The sequence below is a fragment of the Saccopteryx bilineata genome, chromosome 5, assembly GCF_036850765.1.
Source record: "Saccopteryx bilineata isolate mSacBil1 chromosome 5, mSacBil1_pri_phased_curated, whole genome shotgun sequence".
NCBI lineage: Eukaryota > Metazoa > Chordata > Mammalia > Chiroptera > Emballonuridae > Saccopteryx > Saccopteryx bilineata.
In genome coordinates this window covers 12,364,204-12,372,997 of record NC_089494.1, presented here as the reverse complement: position 1 = coordinate 12,372,997, position 8,794 = coordinate 12,364,204, and positions in this window count along the sequence as shown.

Here is an 8,794-nt window from a genome sequence, read left to right as displayed (position 1 = left end):
TCTGAGCCAACCGGCCAGGGCAAGAAAGCTTTTACTAATTGACATCGCTCCTAATTCCCCCATACCTCCAGCTCCTGGCAATAATTAATACAAATCTCTATGAGTTTGCTTATTCTAGACATTACATATAGTATAATCAAACTGTATATGGTTGTTTCAAAGACAGAAGGGGAAATACAGCCCTTGTTCTCTCACCTTAGGTAAGAATAAAACTATAAAAGTCAAATTTGTAATTAAATGTAATTAATAAAATGGAAACCTTCTGGACTTATAAAATCTATGTCATGCTCTATCAATCAGACCACACATACCATACTTGCACTGCATTTTTGGTGCAAAGATTGAAACTTGGAAAATATTTTAAAATCTCCTATAAATTTGAATGCAAAACTTTATATATACCATAAGCAATATCAAGAAATTTTATATGTATATCATCCAAAGTATTGAATTAAAAAGTATAAAATTGATTCACTTTCAATACATTTAAACAGTACATTGTTCTCAATTCAACTGTCTGTTTCAAATGTACTTAAACAAAATATTAAGTTTGCTTTTAGTTTTTGTTTTCCAGCCAGGTATAATATTTTGGTATCATGCAGCCAAAGCTCTAGACTGATTAAACTTATGAAGAGGATTTATTGTTCTAGAATGGTGAACATAAGGACTCTCTTGCTTTAAAATAATCTGTCAAAGGAAATTGTGGCAAAGAAAAAGTCAATAAAATATTTTTTTAATTACAATAAGAAAAAGACTGACACTTTGTAGAATAAATTATATAAATAAATGCATAATGAAAAATATATGCAATTTCATTATTGATATATACACACTAAAACTGCCACTCAATCATTTTTTGTTAATTTATACTTAACTTATTAGTGATAATTTTCACATTGTTTCTCTTACATAATGTTCTTTTACAACATAAATTTTATTTATTTTAAATAATAATAACCAGTACTCTCTTGTATAAAAATTAAGCACAGAATTTGATACTGAACCAAACATTTATCATTTTTAAGTACAAATACTAAGTCTACTTTAAAACCAAAGGGAAAAAAATTAAATAAAAACTTACAAAGAAAAAAAGAATAAATTAGAAATATTTTTTAAAATCTACATTAAACTGTTTTAAAAGTGATCTAGTTATGTCTATAAGCATGTCATATATTAATGACAAAATTGTTTTTTTAATTATTTTCTAATATGTTTGATAACATTCTAAAAGTTATATTGTGATCTAAATTCTTCCTCAAGTATTTTACTTCATTCTGAAGAAAAAAATTCTAAAAATATTTTAATATTATCTTTTTGTGATTTCATCCTGCATTTTTCTAATTATATGTTGCTGAGCATCTTTTCATGAGCTTTTTTGAAATCCATTTATTTTCTTTGCTAAAGAGTTTGCACATATATGTATTTTGCCAATATTCTATTAATTAATCTGTCTTATTGAGTTGTAAGAGTTCTTTGTATATTCTGGATACAAGTTCTTACTATACATGTGTTTTGGAAACATTTCCTTCCAAATCTGTTACTGTGTCCACATTTTCTTTATAGTGTCTTTAAAAGGGCAGAACATTTTAATTGTTGATGAAATTTGACCTTTTTTTTTTTGTTTTACACAATTCTGTGTACCCAATATAAGAAATCTTTGTTTAACTCATGAGTAAAAAGTTTTTATAATATATATATATATATATATATATATATATATATATATATATATATATATATTCTATTTAGAAGTATTTAGGCCCTGGCCAGTGGCTCAGTGGATAGAGTGTCAGCCCAGTGTATGGACATCCCAGGTTCGATTTCTGATCAGGACACAAAGGAAAAATGAACATTTTCTTCTCCCCCTCTCCCTCTCCCAGTTCTCTTCCTCTTCTCCTGTAGCCAGTGGCTCAGTTGGTTCCAGCATTGCCCCAGGTGCTGACGATAGCTCCATTGGAGCACATCAGCCTCAGGTGCTACAAATAGCTCAGTACTCAAGCATTGGCCCCAGATGGGATTGGTGGGTGGATCCCAGTTGGGGCGCATGTAGTAGTCTGCCTCACTATTTCCCCTTCTCTCACCAAAAAAAAAGTTTTTTTATAAATTCAGTTTTTACATTTAGACCTATAACCCATATTAATTTAATTAATATATGGTTTGAAATAAAGGATGTGTTTTTAAAAGTATTTTTTCAATATCATTGAATTCTCCTGGCATCGTTGTCAAAAATTAATTGAATAGCCTGACCAAGCAGTGACACAGTAGATAAAGCATTGACCTGGGATACAGAAGACCCAGGTTCAAAACCATGAGGTCACCGGCTTAAGCGTAAGCTCATGTAGCTTGATCATGGGTTCACCGACTTGAGTGTAGGGTCACTTGCTTGAAGGTAAGATAATAGACATGACCCCATGGTTGCTGGCCTAAAGACCAAGGTCACATGCTTGAGCCCAAGGTCATTGGTTTGAGCAAGGGGTCACTGGTGCGGCTGAAGGCCCCTCTGGCAAGGCACGTATAAGAAGCAATCATTGAACAACTAAGGTGCTGCAACGAAGAACTGATGCTTCTCATCTCTCTCCCTCCCTCTCTGTCTGTCCCTATCTGTCCCTTTCTGTTTGTCTGTCTCTCTCTTGTTAAAAAATAATAATCAATTGAACAACCTTTTGTAGGTCTTTCTTCACTCCCTATTATGTTTCACTAGTCTATGTGATTGTTCTTTTGCCAAAACCACAACGTATTGATTTCTATAATCTTGAAATCAGGAAATGTGAGTCCTCCAACTTTGTTCTTTTTTTTCCTCAAAATTGTTTTGTCAATTTTAATGTTTTGCAATTCTTTAACATTCATAATAAATTTGTGAATTATTTAAAATAAAAGCCTGGGGTTTTGATTGGTATTATCCATCTTGTAGAATGGCTAAAATAAAAAAAAATAGGGAGATTACCAAGTGCTTATGAGGGTGTAGAAGAGTCTCAAACTTTCACCACTTACTGGTGAAAATACAGAACAGTACAGCAGCACTGGGAAATAATTTGGCATTTTTTTTAATGTTAAATAAATGCTCACCATATTATGCAGCTATCCTACTTCCTGGTAATTATTACCAAAGACTTGTATGTAAATGTTGTGGCAAGTAATCACCCATATTAGAAATTATCTGAATGTCCATCAGCTGGTGAATGGGTCACAATTAGAGGTGCATCTAATTTGAGGAATAGTATTCAGTAATAACAAGGAACAAACTACTAATACATACCATAGCATGAATGAATCCCAAACACTGTATGATAATTAAAAGAAGCTAGATACAAAGGATTACATATTGAATGTTTTCATTTATGTGACATTCTAGAAAAAGCAAAACTATAGAAAACATGAGTATAAAGTCAAATGGCTGTCATAATAGGAGAGAATTGATGGCAAAGGGGCAGAAGGGAACCTCACAGGTTGATGAAAATGACATATATTTATAGATGGGATTATTACGTGACTGGATATATTTGTGAAAACTTTCCAAATTATATACTTCAGAAAGAAAAATTTTATTGTATGAATATTATACCTCCATATACCTGAGAAAATATAACAAAATTAGTTTGTAGAAAGACCAGTCAGCATTACTTACACAAGTTATTCTAGACTTTATTATTCTAATGGGAAAAGTTCAAATTGCAGGGGCTTTTATGTTCATGTAAGAGTTAGATGGGGCCTGGTATTGAAGACATAGTGAGAAGACATCTCTTCTTCTTTCTTATTTTCTGCCAGAAGTAGATGACTATTTTTATATTCAAATACTTCCACTTTTTATATTATATATGATGTAAGATTTAACCAGTATCTTGTTTCTACATAGGTAATTTTAATAAGTCCTTTAATATAATCCCTTTTATTTTCATATCAACTTGAGTCAACTTGTTCTAAAAGAATATTCCTTACAAATTATGAGATGGATTTTCAAAGTTCTCTTAAACCATTCCCTATAGATTTTTTGGCTTACATTTAATTTGAAAGCTGTTAAATAATTTATTTTCAATGAAAATCTTGTATATTTAGTTGGTAAGCCTTTTGAACACATTCACAAGTATATAAAGAACATGACCTTTGCAAAACAAACTATTGTCCTCAAGAGCTTTTGATCAAATGGTATACTGTATCCATAACAGCTGCCATTTGAACATCTTACAGAAAAAGGTCAGGCACTTATTGAAATACATGTGACCGATGGGGAAAAAATAACAAACAGGAAAATGCATTTCTCTTCCCTTCTTGGCAATGTCTTACTTTTATAGAAGACCATCCAAAAATGAGTTTAGTTCCACTTGTGTTTATGTTACAATTTACTATTTTCTTTTTTCCCTTTTTTAAAGTCATAGTCTGTAATCATTCACCAAGCAGTTCTCTGTGGACGTTCAACTCCAGATGGCCTGGAAAAGCGAGTCTGGACGGTTGTTTGAAATGTCCCAGACACATCCATCACTTAAACACTCCGTAGGAAATTTGAATAAAACTGAAGATCTGAAATTGTATGGGCTGTAGAGGGTAGCCAAATGTAAAGTTCATGGGCAAATGCATAGTTGAATATATTTCTTAAAGGAAATTTCTTACATTGTGCTATCTACTGCATTATTTAATTAACTAACATTAAAAAATCAAACAAATCTTGATGACAAGAAAACAACTCAGGTTTACCACTTTGGGCAAATGATTTTGTAAAATTTGTATTTTTTGAGTTTGCTCACTTGTATTGTTTAAAAATGACACTGGGCAGCGACGTGTGTGTGTGTGTGTGTGTGTGTGTGTGTGTGTGTGTGTGTGTGTGTATGTGTGTGCATGCTTGCCCTTAGAGCAGGGCAGTTGATTGCAAATAGTGGATTGCATTCCTGCTTGGGAGGAGCCATTGTTGTTTTGCTAATGTTTTCTAGAGAAATGGTCTTTGTGGGCTGAGGCAGTTTTTCAGGGAGAGCAGAGAGAATGCAGGGTGCTGAGAAAGAAGCCTTGCTGGCAAAGAGAGAAGAAGGAGTGCAAATGCAGGAAGCTGAGGGGCTCCGGCAGCTCTGCTGAGGCTGGGGGGGGGCTTTGACTGCAGGAGGAACCGGAGAAGATGCTCTGGGTTGTGGAACCGGAGAATGTGTCAGGGCTTTGGGAGCTCTGAATGAGGGGGGAGTGTTTTCCCTGTATGTTTACTCATTGTCTGGTGCAAGACTTTAATAAAGGAATGGCCCACCATTTTTTGGCTCCACTGTTTCTTCACCATCTGCCCGAGTCCAATGGGAACCTGCATGGCCACGATGGTGGTGCCCACTGGTCTTACAACCACTTCTTCCACATTTCTCTGTCTCACTTGTAGAAACTGGACTTGAAAATGAGGGAAATTCTTAGAAATCAGTTCAAGGAGTTGGAGGTGTTCTTTTCTGGGACAGAAATGCAGGCATATTTTTATGTGGCAAAGGTTAATCAGTCATATCAGTTTATGAATATTTTTTTGTTTTTTTTGAAGATATCAGTTTTTTCTCAAGAATTGGTTAAAATGGTGATCTAATTGGTTCCATCATTTACTGAATATACTCACATCAAAAGATAAACTATTGATATATATTTTAATATAATAGGTGCGTATAGATATTCACTTATTTGCTGTAGTTATTATTTTTACATGTGTTAAAATACAGGCTGAGACTAGGGAATATCTAAAGATTTTAGTGGCTTTATGAGATATACCAACATGAATTAAATTTAAATTGGAAACAAATAAGTTTTTCTTAAAAATTAACCACAAATGATATATTAGTGATTTTCAAAAAACACCCAGCACTCATGTCTTTAGAGTTTCAAATCAGGTGAAAAAGTATAAAGAGTAAAATGGTTTAAAAAATGTGTAGTATATATTATATAAAGTAGAGGTTAACAGGATATTTATAAACAAACACCTGACAGTTTTCTCTTTAATAAGAAATTAAAGATTGTGGACACTTTGGCTGTATGTCATTTTGAGGTTCAGTTTTGGAGACTTTTAGTTTTGATTCATTCACATGACCTCTTCCTTGGATTTGAGTAATTTTCTTGAGCAGTTCACTGAACTCAGAGAAACATTTACCCACCAAATGACTGATTTATTATGAAAGAATATGACTCAGAACAGCCAGAGAGAAGTGATGCATTAGGGTAAGGAACAGGGAAAGGGTGCAGAGTTCATGCCTTCTCACAGTGTGTCACTTCCCCGCTACCTCTGAGCATTTACTAACCCAGCAGGGGTATTCACTCACCCAGCAGTTCTCTGAGACCCACCAGTTCTTTGGGTTTTAAGGAAGCTGCATTAATAGGCATGATCATTTGCATTGTTGGTCATTGGCAATGAATTTAACCTACAGTCCTTTTCCCCTTCCCCAATGGTGGTGGGCTGAAAATTCCAATTCTTTTTTTTTTTTTTTTTTTTTTTTTGTATTTTTCTGAAGCTGGAAACAGGGAGAGACAGACAGACCCCTGCATGCACCCGACCGGGATCCACCCGGCATGCCCACCAGGGGGCGATGCTCTGCCCCTCCGGGGCGTCACTCTGCCACGACCAGAGCCACTCTAGTGCCTGGGGCAGAGGCCAAGGAGCCATCCCCAGCGCCTGGGCCATCTTTGCTCCAATGGAGCCTTGGCTGCGGGAGGGGAAAAGAGAGACAGAGAGGAAAGGGGGGGTGGAGAAGCAAATGGGCGCTTCTCCTATGTGCCCTGGCCGGGACTCGAACCCGGGTCCCCTGCACGCCAGGCTGATGCTCTACCGCTGAGCCAACCAGCCAGGTCCCCAACTCTTTATCACGTGGTTGGGTCCCCTGTCACCAACACCCACTCCTCTCTCTTTCATTACCTAAGTGCTTTCTAAAAGTCTTCTCATTAACATAACAAAAGACAGGTTTAGCTTTCTAAATCAATACTTTAGTATTTCCAATGGTTATAAAAAGAGCTCTGTACTAGAAAGAAGAAAGAAATCCAAATATTCATATTTGTTACTATATAGAAATCAAAATATTACAACTGTTTCATTTGTGTTTAAAAGAAAAGTGAGCAATAAGTGTGTGGTCAGTTGGCAATGGGGGAAGGTCACGTGAGGAACCAGGCCCGGGAACTTTGGCTGGAACCGCCCGCACCCATGCGCGCCAAAGGAAACTTCCCAGAAGCCCTTTGAAAAAGAACGACCGTCTGTCAGTCAATGAAATTTTGCCATGTCATATCAACTTGCCTTACCCTACAAACCCTATAAATTACCCCCGAATGGGAAAATCTGTGCAACTTTTCTGGCCCCTTTTGTGGACCAGAGAACCTTATCTGGTATGTACTCTTCTAAATATATCTTTTGCTACTCCACACTTGGTAAATATGCCCTTCTTTCTTCCTCGGTGGGGAAAATACCTTACATTTGGTGCTGAAACCCAGGAGGATCTTGAAGCCAGCTGCGGCTGCTCCTCTCCCCTTCCTTCCAAGGAAGAACCAGGACCTCCGATCTCCCACCCATTTCAGCACGTGGTGTGGTAAGTCCCCTGCCTCTAGCCTCCCCTCAGTTCTTTCCACCGAGACTCCCTGTCCATAATTGCAGCTGTGTCAGAGACCTCTTATCTGTTCCGAGTGCATGCGTGCTGTGGAGATGTCCCAGACACACCCACTCTACTAACTGTCCAGTGGCCAGAGCTTGAGTTGAGGGATGCCAATTCTCATCTGTGTTCACTCCGAGGACTGAGGGCAGCCATAAAGGCACAGAAATCTAAACTTGATTCAAAAACACTCTTGGAGTGCCTTATCCAAAATCTCTCCCTCCCTAAAGAAGAAGAAACTATTCTTTTTTTTTTTTTTTTTCAGTTTTAAGAGACATTTACTTTCTTGTTTTCTCTTTTTAATAAATAAGATATTTCTATAATAATAAAGATAAGGAGTTTCATTGTTCAGTATTTCTGATATCTTCTGTTTTATAAGTGATTTCATGGGAATTACCTAATCTTTTAACATTAATATAAATAATTTTGTTATCCATGCTTTTAAAAACTTGTTTTCTTGTTTTTCTCTTATGAGTGTTCTAAGTACATCATAAAATTTTTCTAACTCTAGATAATTTCATTAAGTAAGAAAATGCTGCAGGAATGGCTGATCTCATTATATATGACTGTTTCAATATTATTTCCACCTAAATGAATGTTTATTGCAATATATGTAAATTCCTTAGCTTATGGGTTCATTGTCTTAATTAATACTTGCTGTTATGATAAGCATACTAGTTAAATATGTTTTTTTTTAAATAATTTTATTTTTTTAATGGAGTGACATCAATAAATCAGGATACATATATTCAAAGATAACAAGACCAGGGTATCTTGTCGTTCAATTATGATGCATACCCACCACCCAAAGTCAGATTGTCCTCTGTCACCTTCTATCTTGTTTTCTTTGTGCCCCTTCCCCTCCCCCTTTCCCTCTCCCATTCCCCCCTCCCTCCCGTAACCACCACACTCTTATCAATGTCTCTTAGTTTCACTTTTATGTCCCACCTACGTATGGAATAATGCAGTTCCTGGTTTTTTCTGATTTACTTATTTCGCTTCGTATCATGTTATCTAGATCCCACCATTTTGCTGTAAATGTTCCGATGTCATCATTTCTTATGGCTGAGTAGTATTCCATAGTGTATATGTGCCACATCTTCTTTATCCAGTCATCTATTGACGGGCTTTTTGGTTGTTTCCATGTCCTGGCCACTGTGAACAATGCTGCAATAAACATGGGGCTGCATGTGTCTTTACGTATCAATGTTTCTGAGTTT